Source organism: Sipha flava, unplaced genomic scaffold (assembly GCF_003268045.1).
Source record: "Sipha flava isolate LNK unplaced genomic scaffold, YSA_version1 176_pilon_pilon, whole genome shotgun sequence".
NCBI classification, from domain to species: domain Eukaryota; kingdom Metazoa; phylum Arthropoda; class Insecta; order Hemiptera; family Aphididae; genus Sipha; species Sipha flava.
This window is the reverse complement of record NW_020272062.1, coordinates 2,707,629-2,724,777: the sequence shown is the minus strand read 5'-3', so window position 1 is coordinate 2,724,777 and position 17,149 is coordinate 2,707,629. Positions and strand designations below refer to the sequence as shown.

The 17,149-nt window shown below is 34.7% G+C and overlaps 1 protein-coding gene across 1 annotated transcript in view; it reads right to left on the bottom strand.

Annotated features, from left to right (window-relative positions):
* Nucleotides 1–691, bottom strand: part of LOC112680436 (heterogeneous nuclear ribonucleoprotein L-like) — a 55,891-nt gene extending 55,200 nt beyond the window's left edge. Inside the window, exon 1 of the mRNA XM_025550528.1 lies at nucleotides 651–691. The gene's annotated coding sequence lies outside the window, so the exon portion shown is untranslated. The remainder of the gene's footprint in view (nucleotides 1–650) is intronic.
* Between the last annotated feature and the right edge of the window lie 16,458 nt (nucleotides 692–17,149).

Below are 17,149 nucleotides of genomic sequence, written 5' to 3'. Positions count from 1 at the left end.
TTGTTCGGACACAAAATATTTATTAATTTTTTGTTATTCCGAATGGGGAAAAACGATTGTAATTTACGATCAACACCGCGTATAATATAACATATTAACGGTGTACAGCAGCCTGTAGGATATAGGTGGGCATCTGCACAGGCGTAGTCACGATTAACGAACTACAGCTGCGTACACCAAAACTGTGGCTGTAGATTCCGTGATTATTTCGTCGAGAATATTATAATATAATCACCAATTTTTTCTAACTAACTGTCGCGATTGAGCGAGCAGTACTCATCCTTTTTAAAGCTTTAACCCCCTCGAGGAAGAAATTACTTTTCAACGTCTTATCCACCCCTGAAAATAAAATCAAAAATGCACAATTGAATAATATAAGTATAAAATAAATGTAACTGTTGAAACTTTTTGAAAAAGTTGTGATAATTAGTGGGATGGTCATACTCGGGACAGTGCATGTATTACAGTTTGATTTTCCTACAGATTTTAGGTTTTAATTTACTTATAAATATTTACCTTCTCTTATTACCACCCTTAAGCACCTTTTGTAATATAACCTCTGTTGAGAACTAGTGCGGTAAATAACGCATACAATTCGGAAACTCGAACGTTTATTTTACGGTTTTGTATAATTTGTGTCAAATACTTACTCTAATTTCAATTCTGTAGATCATGATAAGCGTCAAAAATCTTCTTGTACATGAAAAAACTATGGTGATGAAAAAATACTGAAAAAAATCACATTTCAAAATTAATCTACTTATCATTATACTATCTTCATTTTCTCTATTACTATCACTAATTAAACGACCCCTCGTTATGTATACTTGTGGATATGAATCCGTGAAAGATGTTTAATTAGTTTGATAAAAACAAAGCCCCTACTAAAGCAAAAATTTACCAAAAAAAAAAAAAAAAAAAAAAACAGCTGAATAATAAATAAAATAATTACTGTATACTACATAAAAAGTTGGTATCCGCAGAATCATGGTTTATACTTTAAGAGCTACTATTTTTTTCACAATAAAAAAGAATAACGTATCAAAGTTCAAGTTTTGTTTTGTTCCTACAAAATTATTACACAATACATTAAATTAGCAGTGTCTTGTAGTGCAATAGTATTAATAATAACTACACCGTGGTCCATTATAATAATCATTAAGACAATGACGATAATTTATTGGCTCTTGGTGTGGATATAATAATAATAATAATATACTTTTGGAGTCATATAATATGTTTGAAGTTTCATTTTTTGTTTTTACCCTCAAAAGTATTTTAACGCTTATACCGTTTGGTCATAATTTATCAGTGTTCGTGACAAAACCATCGCCGTTTAGTATATTAGCGGTCCACGATTCATGAAAAAGGGTATAATATTGTATGATGTAATCGCCAAATCGCTGTGTACAAAAGTCTTTATCAGAGCGACAACGGGATAAAACTTTATTTCAACAACTACAGCCACAAAGCCGCAGCGATCTGAGGATTTTGATTTTGACGTCCACGAGCTGCAGTTGATTCATGGCACAAGTCAAGCGCTACCAATTATTACTACTGAACGTGATTTAATCTATATAGTATTTTTATCGAAGACAATAATAGCCCACGTTTGTTTGTAATTACGTTTTTTTTATTATTTTGATTATTCTTGTCTGTCCGTCAGTTTCAATAACCGCAAACAGAAACTGTAGAATGCATAGTATATAGTTCAATATCGCTTCTCAGCGGTTTTTTTGTTATTTTTTAACGTGTTTTTAAGGTTTTATCGCTAGTGTAGAACAATCCTAGCGATTTCGTGTACTGTGCCTATAGTTCTGTTCGATATGTATATAGCCGGACCATCATTCGGGTAATGATATCACATTTTTTTTTTTTTGAGCGCTTTAAGTAAATAATTGTTTATTTGTTTTTATTTGTGTACGACCAAGCCCATTGTAAATTTACACGCAAGTATAGGGTTAAGATATGCTGAATACAAATTGTTTGAACGAGGTTCCTAATCGAAAATTGGTCGGAGTGACCACGCGTAAACAGGCGCCGGGTATAGAGTATTAATGAAAAAGTGGACTGTACCTATTGATACACATCAAGGAGAAAAAAGAACAAGAATTAATAAAATCATAAATATCTACGTGTTAGTTTGTAATTATTGTATTCAAAACGCGGCAATAACTAACATAAACACAAATACAAATCAATGTATTAACTACGCGACAACAATCTACAAAATCCGAACACGACACTAATAATATAATCGATAAATCTTTTTAATGACTATCAATCAGGTACCATCGTCAGTGCGTAAACTCACCGTGGGGCTGTTGACTTACTTGATTGTTTTACTGATGTTCAACATGTGTTCGTATATTATTGGTTCCGTTTTATAACGATTATAGAATGGAACCAATAATATACGATATTTGTTTGTGAAACGAGAAATAGGTTTTGAGAGTCTAGCGAGAAAAGATGTTGTTTGGGTGTACAAGTTTTTATTTTATGATAATAAAACAAATCGCAGTTAAAATTAATAAATATAAAATAACAAAATTAAACAAAAGATTATTATAATACACATTGTAATGGCAATTAAGGTATAACAAAAAACGAAAAAATTAATGAGAAGAAAGACGATAAATCGACGGGTAAAGAAAGTTGTCAGGTGGTTTGGCATAAGGTGTGGTGTTGGAATAACTATTGCGCCATCGGTTATGACAAGTGAGCGATTGATACAATGTCGGAATTATTCCGACTATTGTACCATCGATTGATTCAAAAACCGTTCAACAAGTTTGGGTGGGGGGATTCTTTTTCTAATCGTGTAAGTCGACTCCATGTAGATCTTACTTCAATTCCGGAAAGAAGTTTATCGATAAAGTTGGTCGCTTAATCGGTGGTTTCGATAAATGCATAATTAACAATGTAAATAAGGAAATTCTATTCGTTTACTTTTCTACGTTTAAAATTTGTATTCGCCTCTTTTGTTGTGGTTTCCGTCTGACTTATTGATACTTTTTCTACAACAGATCTACGTTTTTTTTCTGCTTTGCTTCGTCTTCGATTATGTGACCACGCATTACGCGATTTTTTGGATGTTTTAACGTTTTTTATGCACAGTCGTGTGAATATCAACATGTAAATATCTGTTAGATAGAACAGGGTTAGTGAACATTAAGAGTAATTCCGAAAATTGAGAAACTTTAAGTAGTAACTTTTCATTTTCTTATAAGCGCTTGAATCGTTCGATATCATGGTATACCATAGGCATACTATATATATATATATATATATATATTTCTTCATTTTAGCGATGATTCATTTTTAAGTTAAATGTATCTAGTGGTAATTTATCATTATATAAGTATGATTTTACAGTGATACCTTACCTAACCATGGTTAACCTGGATTCCTTTATTATTTAACGTTTCGCATAATATAATTATTAGAACGCAGGTAGCCCGGATGATAACAAGCATTTACAAATCGATGATATGATATTTTTTTGCTAGCAAAAATGTTACCGAAATATTTAAAAAAAATGTCCATGGACCTAGTAGATTCTCATAAAAGCTAAATGGGTGGACGTAAAGCTCAACACGACACCGGTAACGGTGCTAAAGCATATTATAGATATATAATAAGTACTACACGCATTACACGGTATACGGTTTAAATCACGCCGCAAACCACTCGGCGTCTACGGAAAATGTGTTAAACTTAAAAGTAAAACGGTGTATGATTCCGCCGCGGGATGATAATCGGTGAGCGGTTTCACAATCGCTATTTTTTGTCCTTCGTCCGATACAAACTGTACGAAAATATACGCAAAACGGAACACAATGCATAATAGTGCCGACGTCGTCGTTTACAATGTGCCACGGGGGCTTTCAGAGGTGATACGCGTTTTAGTGGACAAGAAATCTACCTTTATCACATTAATTACAATCGTTAACTTGTAAATTTGGAAAATGAAATATATTTTAAAGAATTCAGCTTATTGAAAAATAAAAAATAAAACCTTGTGTCTTCTCGGGGTCGCAGTAAGTAGCTGTAAATACTGCCGATAGACAATTTTTCTCATCGTATTAAATGTTCACTCAATTATAATTTTTTCAGATGATCCGTAAAATGTACATAATCATAATAGTAGGGTGCACCGATATTTCACTGTTTATACGTGGTTTTCATGTTTTAAATCTTCCATTCTTCGTCCCGTTGAATTAGAGATCGATTGGAACATTTTGCGCAGAATAGTCGTGGTTCGATTTCTCTGTATGTAATGAAACTATAACGATAACAACTTGAAAATAATTTAAAACGTTCGTTTATATTTTTTTCGATACAATGATTCATGTTTTAGTGTTTGACGGATGTAAAATATATAAAGCTAACAACTTGCATCATTCGTCAAAGATTCATAAACTATGAAAACTCTGAAGGCTGGTATTTTTTTTTTTTAAGAAAATTTGGTCATAAAGTTTCGAGTGCGAAATAAGAATGCGAATAAAGTTTCAAAGTTTCGAGTACGCTGTGTGGATCAATTACTATTTTTATCGATATCATTACGACTACAGAGATGTTCAAGGATTTCAGTTGGAATTATTAAAGTGTTGTACATATAACATAAGTGTTCCCTCGTAACAGTCTTCTGATTGTGATGAGGATGACTTGTATTCGTTTAGTCTTTTCCGTACAATTGATACAAATTATCGAAAAATAGTTGGCACGAATATAGATTCGTTTTTCGATATAGACAAATACGATTTTATTTTTATACTATTTTATTTAACGTTTAAAGATCCTGAAATTTTTTGCTTCAGGTGGGTTAGGGGTGAGGGGTGGGGAGTTGATGGGACTCGAACGTGTACAATATATGATATTACTGCCATGTTAATCCTTGTGTTGCGGTAAACTGAAATGGATCTGTGACGATGACGCGGGAAAACAAATTGCATATTATCGTACTTTGATCTATTGGTAGAAAAAATACACATACATACAAAACGTACAGGCAAGCTTACGTTTATGGATTTTATTCAAATGTTAATCTCGTACCACGACGATGGAGGGCGGTTGTGTTTTATTTCTCGGGCGTTTGAATTTTAAAACATTTTCGTATTTACATGTGTGTCGTAATATCGCGTGTACCGACATATTTTATACAAATACGTTATATTTGTACACATATATAGCAGTGTGCTGTGCGTGATGGCAGTTTTTAGAAAGCTTACATTAGTAATATGTCTGTACGCATTAAATTTAATGTTTATTAGGTTTTTTTATTTTATTTTATTTTATTTATTCGGTCTTTAATAAAAACACATATTTTTGTGGACCCAGTTTCAGTATATACGTATATTACAAACTGCTGATCGTGTATACTGCTGTTTTTTCACCGGCACTCATTGATGTGTAATTCAAAACATATGTTCCCAAGGGATATGCGGAATAAGTAAAGTAAACAACAGTATATTATTTAATGTCAAATGTGTATTTTTATATCACAAAGGGTTAAAAGAAAAAAAATCTTTATGATCGGTCAAGGAAGTCGTATTTTTTATATCCGTCATGTGTTATAAATATTATTTTTGTTTATTTTTTATGTTTTCATAAAATCGAGTTTTAGCATTGCCAGCTTATATATTTACCGCGTATTATTTAAATCAATAATATAATATAATAATGAGAAATAAGGGAATAAACTAGGTGATTGTAGTTTAATACAGGGGTCTTCAACCCGCGACCCCTGGCCTAATATACAACCCGAGTTGAAATAAATGTGAAAAATGCATAAAGGTTACATTGCAGTTTATATAGTACAATAAATGCAGATAGAGATAAGAATTTTCAGTTTGTTAAAAAATTTACTCTAGTAACTTGTGGAGCCATCTTGAAGTTGAAGTCCATGCGAACAGGATGTATAGTTGGTTGTCTTCCACTATCCAGAGCACAAGTCAGTGCTTGGAGCAGTGCCAGAGTAAGGACTGAACCAAATAGGGCTATGATAGTGATGTAGCCAGATCAATGCAATTGGGGGGGGAGGTTTATCAAACTATATGTATACATAAACATATTTATAATTTTGTTATACTTTATTCAAAACATTCAAAAAGTCAAAAAATATTTTAATTGCTTAATTGTTTTGCATATTATGTTAATCGTAATTTCTTCTTTTGATCCTTAGTTTATTTTGGGTATCATCTAGGTATAACATTATATCACTGTGTTTAATTATCATTGTAAAACCATTCAGTCTACTTTCACACGCATTGTATCGAAAATATATTTTTATTCTTTTAAATGTTGAAAAAAATTATTTACAGCAAGCAGTTGTAATTGATAAATGTGAAGGAGTTTTAAAATAGAAGGAAAAATGTACATGATACATTTTTGAAGAGCGTTAATAGCTTTTTTTTAGAAAATCATGAGTGCCTGCGCATTTTTTCCAAATTTTAATTTCACTCACAGCTGCTAACACACTGCTATCAAAATCATCTTGATCCATTTAAACTAACTGCTTAATTCTTTCCTTCGTAAAGTATACAAATGTATATTGGTAAAATCAATTTAACATAAAAATTGCTTATTTAATTAATTTAAACACCTGAACTCATGCTGAAAATCATGTAAACTATGATTCTGATTTTGGAGAGGCTGTTGAAACATATGCAATATGTATGTTATATGTATGTTAAAGAAACCCGATTCATTAAAAATACTTCTCTAGTGGTATGCTTTCATAGACATAGGAATTGATAACCGTATCCAAATGAAAACAACTCAACGGAAACGCTTTAAGAAGGAGTAAACTATAAAGAATTAATAAATTATCTAATTCAATCGTTTTCTGAACGGTTCGGTAAACTGTCATCACGTTAAGAACTTCGAAGCCTACATACTATTGGTTTCCAATTCATCCACAGCATCAAAGTTCGATACTCGTATTAGCGGTACGAGTACGACTATTACTGTTGATAAAAACCAGTTCACCGACTCTCAGTTTAGATCTGAAACTCTTCAGTAACCGGTAATAATAATTGTAACAGGTGATTTACTATTTATTTAAAACCTCGTAATAAATGAATTTGTTTGTGTTCTGTTCGGACGATGGATATTTCAATGTAATGCAAAAGGGGTGGGTTGAACCCCTATCTATTGTGTCTACGGCCCAACCATTGGGCATTTATCGGACTTAAAAATAATAATATGATCATATTTAATATGCCAAAACAAATTGTAATATTATATCGCAGAAACACAAAAATACGTAATAGAATATTATGGACACTAGGTATTGTAATCCTATACAAGAACATTACTTACAACCTATATTTGTGTCTCATATTATAATATTTATTTTTATAGTTTATAAATCCAAATGAATTGTTGCAAGTATGAGTAAAATAAAATTATATTTGATGTGCATGTAGGTATTAGAGCACAAAAAAGTATTGATAGCAAATAATGTCTTGCACATTTTACCATTAAAAGGTTTGTTCGGTTTTGATATTTTTGGTTTTTTTTTTACTTTAAATCTTACAACATTCGTATTGAAAATTTTAGTGCAACCGATTTATAATCGATAAATTTTTACTTTATAGTTAATAAATATGTTTTTCAAAGAAAAAAAAACTGAGCATTTAATTATACCCTCCGATGCAGAGTATTCCAAATTAGTTTCGGATGACGGCGGCAAACATATGCACGTTACTGTGTGTTTTTTTAAGTATGTTTTATACGTGTGAATGCTGTACACTATTGTTATGTATGTAGTTAACACACACTTTGAATCACGTAAAAGTTTGCGTATCATAAACGCTGTGCATACGTTTATTGTTTCAAGAACTGAGGGGATTGGAGTACTGTTACACTCTTCGAACCGAAGAGCGAAATTATGCAGTATAAATCCCGTCTGTCGGTCAGTGTTCCCCCACTCGATTGGTGGGTTATGCGTCGATATAACATTGTCTATGAAAATTCAACGCTCAGAGCTGGATTTGCTTATGAAACAGTGCTCTCATAATCTTCTTCGGCGTTCGGTTTTCCTGACAAATATTTGGAATATTCAACGTCATCATGTCTATAATTTATTTTGTTTATTTTTTATTTCTTAATGGTTTCAAATAACTGTACTTTTTTTCATTTTTAATTCTCAAACTTACCCATAATAGTAACAGTCGATCTTGATATGAACGATATTGAATTGCGATCTTCGAATAAGCATGCGCCGTGAACAGCTTGTAAAGCTTAAGCGAAATGCCTCAAATCCGGGAGAAAAATTACGTATCGAGATAAGACACGGGTCAAACGACCGAAGAGTATGAAAACTTATTTACGAATACAATTTTTTTTGTTTTTCCTTGATTTATTTGTTTAAAAGCCAAGAGAATATATATTGTATGTATTCGTAACCGAGAGGCGAGAGGCGCGTGAAAAATCCGGTCGGCGGTGTCACAAATTCGAACGAAAGCGACGAGGTTGTTTACTGTCGGACGGCAAAGGAAATTTGGAGATGCGCAAAAACGTTGGAAAAAGTCCCGCGCTTGTTCGCCGACACCGATCCGTACACGTTTGGTCATCCGTGCCCCGAGAGTGCGTAAACGTGTTCCCCGACCGTGCACTCCGACGGGTTTTACCGGTCGGCCACGCAAGAGCACACACTGCACGGTGTCCACTCGTCACGTCCTGCACGCCCGGTCGCTGTCGTACGTTACGTGCCGCCATATCGTATACCGCGACCACGTTAACACGTCGTTACCGCCGTCGACCGGCTGCGTCGTTAACCCTCGTGAAAACTCGTCGGTCGGACGTGGTCATAACACGCGCGCGGCCGCGTCGACGGGGGCGCACGGACCCTTTTGTTTCTAGGACGGTGATTCCGCTTAACGTGCGCGCACCGGGGCCCCTTCGTCGGGCGAGGACAAGGAAGGCCGTGTTGGTCGGTTTGCTGCGGAATTAAAGATAATGGCACGTAATAAGCCTTGAAAGGATTCAATTAAGAGACGGGACACGACGGTGGTCCATTAGCGACGGGAGCGCACGTTGACAGACTCGTCGAGTTCGATATTAATAAAAACGGAAGAGTGCGGGGTCGCGGAGCTGTCGGGTCTGGGAGGATGGAAAAAAACTAATAATAATAATAATAATAATAGCGACACGAATGGAAAAGTGGTGACGGACATGCGCTCGCGCGGCAGGACGACCGAGCAAGGGCGGGCGATAATAATAATATATTATTATTATTATTGTATTATATTATGTACATCGCTGCGGTCCAGGGTCTAAGTGCAAAGGTTCTCTCGGCCAGTTCACTCGCCGCGGGGACAGCCGCGTGACGGACGTCCGTATAAACGATAATAATAATAATAATAATTGGCCCCGCTGTGTGACGAGTGGCCGACCGTTACGTCGGAGCGCGTTTTTTACGTGATCGCGTATATCTCATGAAATGACTCGTTGTTTTTTTTTCGCCCCACTGAGCCATCGTTCCGACCATATAATATATTCGGTGAAATTTCCATGTGAACGCGTGTGTTCGAGATATATTTCATGTGTATGTTTGTGTGTGTGTGTGTGTGTGTGTGATTACATGTTTACCTATGCACGAGGGGTAGAAGAAAAAGAAAGAAAAAAAAATGGTCTTTTTTTTTATCTCCTTCGCATCGTGTGCTTACTGAACGTCTGATTTCCGGTCCATAAACGTATTTAAAAAACCGAATCCGATAACTTGTATGATAGGTTCACGCGTGGAAATCTAAACAAATCAAACATTTCAATTTTCAAATTAAAGTATTCGTATGTTGATATCCATTTTCCAATAGCGGCTACCACTAATTACATTTTAATATCTTTAAACATCGACAATCGTAACCATGCCACCACTTCAATCACGTTGAACACCGTCACTCCTTTCGTCAACACCCCATAAACTTGTTGTTTATATCACGGATTGTGTGAGTAGTTGCATGTGTTTAAACTAGACAATGAAAAATCGATTTTTGGCGTCCGCTTATAATCTACGAATTATGGACTACGGATCATTAATTATTACAGTTACTGATAAATATTATGTTTTGTGTTTTATAAAATTAAGTTTGAGGTGCCGAATTTCAGGGTCAACGACCTGTTCAAACGAACTTGTTGATAATTAAATCCGTGATGCCCAATTGAGCAAGGTCGTTATCGACCGACCTTTTTGACGACCCGATTGAGCACGGTAAAAAAAAAAAAATATTGTGTACAACGTTGTCAGATTTTTACTAGTATGTTTTGATATTAATATTGATATTGTAGATTACTAATAGGAAACTAACTATTAGTCGAAAAAAAATTCCCTATCGATTGATGGGTACCACGGAAATTTAAAATAACTTTGACAAATAGGAAACCAGAATTTTATCTACGACGATTGCACTGTTATTGTATGTACTTACGTTGTAAATAATAGCCAGTCTGTTTTGTTGTCTCGTGTGCTCGTCAGAGTTGGACATTAATCGAAAAAATATTATTCCATTGATTATTTGAATAAAAAATTATTTTTCATTGATTTATTCTTCATTTTATTATTGATTTTTGTTTTTATTCATTATTTTAATTTGTATTATTGTTCGTTATTCCCTATAATCATATAAATAATAAATTTAAATCCTAAATAACGATGTATAATAAAATAGACTTATTACTTAGACTTAAATAATATATAAAAAGGCAATACATATTAATACATATAATAATTGACAAAAATAAATTAAATATACTTTTGTATTTAATATAATTAAAATTAATTAATATCATTCATGATTTTAACGAATAATTTTATTCTTTATTCAGTACATCATAATTTTTCAGAATAAAAAATTATACTTTATTCATAAATAAATAACTTATTCATGCTTTTATTTTTTATTCTTTATTTTGATTTGTTTTAGCCCAACTCTGGTGCTCGTATTGTATTCTTAAATAACATGCATTTAGCAAATTGAAATGGAAAATAATGAAATAAAAATTATTTTATCCGAGAGAGGCAATGAGTTACCTAATGTCGGAGCTTTTAAGTATAGGTTTATTGGGATTAGAATAAATGATGAATTATTGAAATATTCTACGGTAAAAAGTGACAATGTATTTTAGCACCCAATTTTGGGGTTAATCGTGTGGTTTTTGGGTTTTTTTTTTTGGTTCCTATTATTTGATTGCAACCGTGCTCAATCGGGTAACGAAAAAGATCAATCGTGCTCAATCGGATTCCAACCGATTCAATGCAGCAGGATTTTGTATGAACAAACTTTAGACGCAAGTTTCGGAATTTGAACGGTGTCTTATGTCTCATTCTACTTTGTTTAAGATGAAGGTCCATAAAATAACGTATTTTTATTGTTGTATAATACGATCGTCACTTATTCGCTAAAAGCTTCAGTCATTATGTCATCACCAGGGCTTGGCATCACCTTTGCTCATACGATAAAATATAATTTTTTGGTAATATAACAGAAACAAACGCTCAGTTGTAGTTCAGAATTGACGAGGGTTTATTTATTATGCAAGTACAAATAGGACATTTTCACTGGGCTCATTTGGAAGAAAGGTCCACTAAAAATAGGTAAACATAATTAGTATATATTTTTAACATAGTTTAGAAAACACAAAATTATGATTGATTAACAAAAATGAGATGAAACTAGTTATAATAAAAATTACATTTACATTTAATTATTTCGTATAAAATCTTATTGTAATGTAAAAGCCTAATTTATAACAGATAAATCTCTATCACCTATAAATAGGTAGAACGGATAATTCAATAATAGTTAAAACTGATTAGAGTTCAATTGAAAACTTATTTTCAATAGTGCCTTTACAGAATTTAATAAATTTGGTAAGGGATTATGTTCAAAAACATTTTGACGATAATGAAAACAAACTTTGGGGACTTTTAATCAATAATATTGCACAAAAAAGTTCAAGAAAACCGATTCCAGAAATAAGACATTTATATGATACTGATTCAGAAGAAAGACAATTAGATCCAAGAACACAGTTTATTAGTGTTAATAATTTTTTGATTCGTGATAGATTTATACCTGAGTTAATTAAATGCAAAATCATAGTAGAAAAAATATTTACAATTTTATTTAAAAAAAAAACAAAACCGAAATTAAATTAATGATAACATTTGGTACAATCAAATTATAATAAAAAATATATCAAATTTGATTAGAAAATAAGTAGTTATTTATAAGTATTATGAAGTTCAAGAAGAGTAATGGTTATTTTTTTTTTTAAAGTTAACTTTTCAATATGTTTAATTAATATTAAATATTGATTGGATGGACTAAAAATTATAGTGATGTTGTACATTAAATAATTTTGTTGTAACCCATCTTTATTTATTGTTTAATTTATAACTCATTAGCACATTGACTCATAAACTACAAACAATATGCATAATGATATAAAAAATATATTATCCATAGGTACATTTATTCTAACATTGAATAGGAAAAACATACTCGGACTATTTGGGACCCAAAACTGTAAATCGCATTGGACCCATGAATTGGTGAATCAGAGCTCGAGAATCGATTATGACAAACGTGCTTCGGTCGGTGTAGTCAAATAGTTTTAAAACGATTTTCCATCGAAAACGTTCACATACGGAGATATGAAACCCTTGTAATTCAATGAAACTTGTTATCCAGTACGAAGACAACGCAATGCATCAAAGCGGCGTTTGTAATTCAAGACGGGTTAATATTTCGTCAAACGGCGATCGGGTCCTAAATAGATACGCGTCGCGTGTACAGTAGAGTTGTACGAGGGAACACCGTTTATACGGAGGGAGAGGGCTTTTATTTTATTTTAAAACCCGATTTCACGTAAGAGCCGATTTCTCGGGGAAAGTGACTTATCGTCATTGTGCGTGTACGCCGATTGCCGTAAAACTCGCGGACGACCTTTTCCCGGACCATCGTTTGTTTTTATATTATTATCGTACGCTTTTCCGCGCGACCGTTAAACGCCATATATACACCGTCGAACGCGCAATCGCACGTCCACCGGTATAGGTATAGTGTACGGGTACATAGGTAAATGTGACCGGGCACAGCGCGACGTTATTTTCTACGAGTCGCCTTTTCATTTACGGGAAAGTTTCGCCCGGAATAAAAAGTCGCCCTCCAAAATAATAGTGTGCGCTCGACAATTCGCATGTAGCCCGTACACGTCCTCTCGGCACACGGTCTCAACACATAAACGAGTGAGTGGATTGGTGCGCGGCACACGTAAATACATAATGGGTGACCGTTTGCGAGATGACTTTTTTCCTTTTTTTTTTCGCGGGCAAATCGTCCTTTGCATTCGTACGCGATACATACCCTGCTGCACACACGATAAGGGAATGGGCCGAGCGCGACTACTACAACTACTACTATTACTGATACTAACACTATTACTACTACTATTTCTATTGCGATGAATTTTGCGACTTCGTGTGTGTACACAACAACACGGTGTAGTGCCGGTGAAAATCCTTTTTCTTCCTTTTCCCCTTTCCTTCGTTGCGCACACCCGTGTCGCCGTTCGTTTAATCCAATATTGTTATCGCTAATCAATACGCCCCGGTAGCAACCCGAGGTGCTCTCTTCTGTGAAAACTCAAACCGTATTTATATAAATGAACGAATACAATACAGTACAGTGTTTTTCTCGATAACGTTTACACAGTGTTGGTATCCGAACGCGATAAAACAGAACATCATCGAGTACACGAATACTTCATATCATCATCATCATCATCGTCGTATAATTGTTATTAATTGATCTTTGCACCTCAAGATCACATATTAGTAAAACAATGCTACACGTATTGATACTTTTTTTGGGCGTAGTCCGTTTCGCCCGGCTACCCGTTTCGCCCAAATTGTGTTTCTTTATGATTCCCGTTTCGCACAAAGTAGTTTAAACCAATTTAAAATTAAATTCAGTAAAATATTATAAGCGAACGTCAATAAGAAATGGTACTAAAGTTTCTGATCCCTAAAAGATGACTGTTATAAAACCTTTAGTAATAAAATTACGAGTAATTGAGATAGGACAGAAAATAAATATCGTTTATAAATAATAGTATATAATATCGATAGCAAATAACACATAAGAAATCCAGTCGTTATCGAATTGAGATCGAGCAAAACCTATAAAGCGCATACAGAAAGCACACCGAAAAAATGAATTCATCAACGCACTGCATCATCACCGTAGCTTATCTTATCTAGTATAAAATAGGTACCTACTTATAACTTATAAAAGTAATAGACAACAAAGGTTATTTTTGATCGTGGTCGGTGCGTATACGCAAAGTCGACGCGTAAACATAACACGCATTTTACTAAAATGGCTGTGTTTTTAAAAACTAAAAGAGACAATGATATGGTAATGTTTAATAATTATAAATACAATGTTGGTTTAAATAATGTAAATACATGTGAGATTCGTTGGTGTTGTGTAAAACGTTCGTATTCTGCTACGTTATATACTTTTGGTTATTTCCAAAAAATTTTGGAAAACAAAAAATATCGCCTCCCTGTGGTGTTTTTTGGATATTGCTAAATGATACTCAAATTTTAAAATATTAAAATATTATAATCATTGCCAATTTAATTTTAAAATGGTCTAAACTACTCTGGGTGAAACGGGAATCATATAAATACAAAATTTGGGCGAAATGGGTACTCGGGCGAAACGCGGAGGGTCATTTTTGTGTCCCATCCCTTTTTTTTGTCAGTACTCCATCGTCACCGATTTCGAGGTGATCCTCGGCGATAACGTGAGCCATGTAATCTTATATTTTTATTGTGTCATATTTATTTTGTAAAATAATTCGGTCAAATAAACATTATTATAATTATGATTAGTATAAAGATTTAATATATAGTTATAGATATGAGTTTAAGAATGTAGTATTTACGATTGATGCAAACATAAAAATATAGGTTATATCTTTTTGTATTCATTATCAAATCATCAAAAATGTTTATGACTTTTATAAACCCGTGTAATATATATAGAATATATATATTAATCAATGATTCACCTAGATATTGATTATCATCTTGAATACACGGTTAATTTGTTAATCCATCGCAACGTTTCAATGAGCCTATATATGAGTATTATACTGAATGATATATTTTTTGGATCTAATAATTTCGGAGGATCGTACGCGATAGTAATGAAATCAACAAATATATGTTTATTGCCATTTTTTCAACTGTTTACCATCGAAATGGGCGTAACGCGCGTGGTACACGTTATGTTATCCAAGTTTTCTCAAACATTACAATTGTAAATTCATTTTGACAAAATATTTCCAATTTATAAACACGAATCAACGCGAACGTCTCCTCGAGCTTTTTCGTAATGCTTCATGAATTATGTACAATGATATTTGAGAGAAGTAAACTCATTTTGATAGAACCTAATAACAAGATATATCTATTAAAATAATGCTGCGTGCGTGTAAGTGTATTTGTTAATGTTTATTATATGTAAGTATGTACTAATACTCCATTTACTTTATACTCACTCGTTTGGCAATTTCAAAACTGACGTGTAAATAAACTTATACACAGTACGGCATGCGAATCACGAGTGCATTCGCGGAACGCCTACATCATGACAATACACGTAGGTTACACACGCGTATGATATACACGAGTGTTTATATATTTTCATTGGAAAAAAAAAGAAACGGTCCGCATGAAATCTTATTAAACCGATGTTGTGATACGTATAAGATATCCGGTGTGGACCTTTGACACATCATGTAAGCGCCGAACAAATGTGAAACCGTTTACACGGTAACCTAGTGGTAGTGCTGCAAGTATGAATATTATGTAGGTAGTACGCGGTTTCACAGATCACGAGTGCTTTTTTTTCCCCATCCCTATCGCTTATTCAGAGTCGATTTAGAGTCGGTCCGCGAGACGGTAGAGGGGGTGCTCGAGTGTTGGCCCCGAGGCGTGGAACAAGGGAAACCCGTGGAATATTATAGGAAACGACGTTGGCACGGTCGGTGCGAGGGTTGAAAGTCAGACACACACTTAAATACCGAGATTAAATTCGATTGGTACACAACACGTCTTGCAGTGTATATGTGTGTGTTCAAATAATTAAAACTATACGCACGCGGACTGATCGGTTTAATGTTGCGGATTGTTTGCACGCACGGCGGCGGTGTACGAGAGAAAACGGAGAGTGAACCACCGACGCGAGCGTGTGTGCGTGTGCGTGAGAGAGTGGAGATAAACGTGTATAAACAGAACGAATGAGACGAGGAGGGGACGGGGTTGAGACGAAGAAAAGAGACGGGTGGTGGGGTGGTAGAGTGAAAGGGTGTGTGGTGGAGGGGAAGAGAAACAAATGGGTTTGAGTTATTGGAGAGAACGGCGGCGGTGGCAGCAGCAGCCGGGTGGGACGTTTCGTAAACGCGCAGTTGACTCATAAGATAATGCCAATAAATTTAATGATAAACCTTATTTAAGGGGACAGTTTCGCTTCCATTACAAACAAACGCCCTTACGTGCCACCAGCCGCCCGAAAGCAATAACCAAATACGGTTTATACGCGCGCGTTGTCCTTCCCGTCCCCCATCCACCCCCCACGTCCTGGTCTTCACGACCATTGCCACCCCACCACCACCAATCATCTCCTCCCACCAGTTCCTCGACGACCTACACATACGCGCCGCGCGCGCGCACACACATACTCGCACACCCTCCTCTCGTCGTCATCTCTTCATCGTTTTCCGACTCTGTCTTGTCGCGGCGGGCAGGAGAGAGAGGTTATCCTCCATAAAATTGACCGTTTCATTATAAACGTGACCTGATTGTAACCGCCTTGTACCCGAAGGGAAATCCATACGCACTGCAGGACGGAAAAATGAAGAAAAAAAAAAAAAACGAAAATATCGCCTCGAGAGGTACTTCATAATCAAATTCACCAGTATTGCTTGTACATTTCACCCCCGCGCAAGATCGGTCCGTTTCGCGTATTACGATAAACACCTGTGTTTATATTATTGCACGCCGCGTTCGGATAGGATTTAGTTTGTGGGGCTGTGTAGTGTTCCTGCCGTGCTAGAGAAAAAAAAAAAT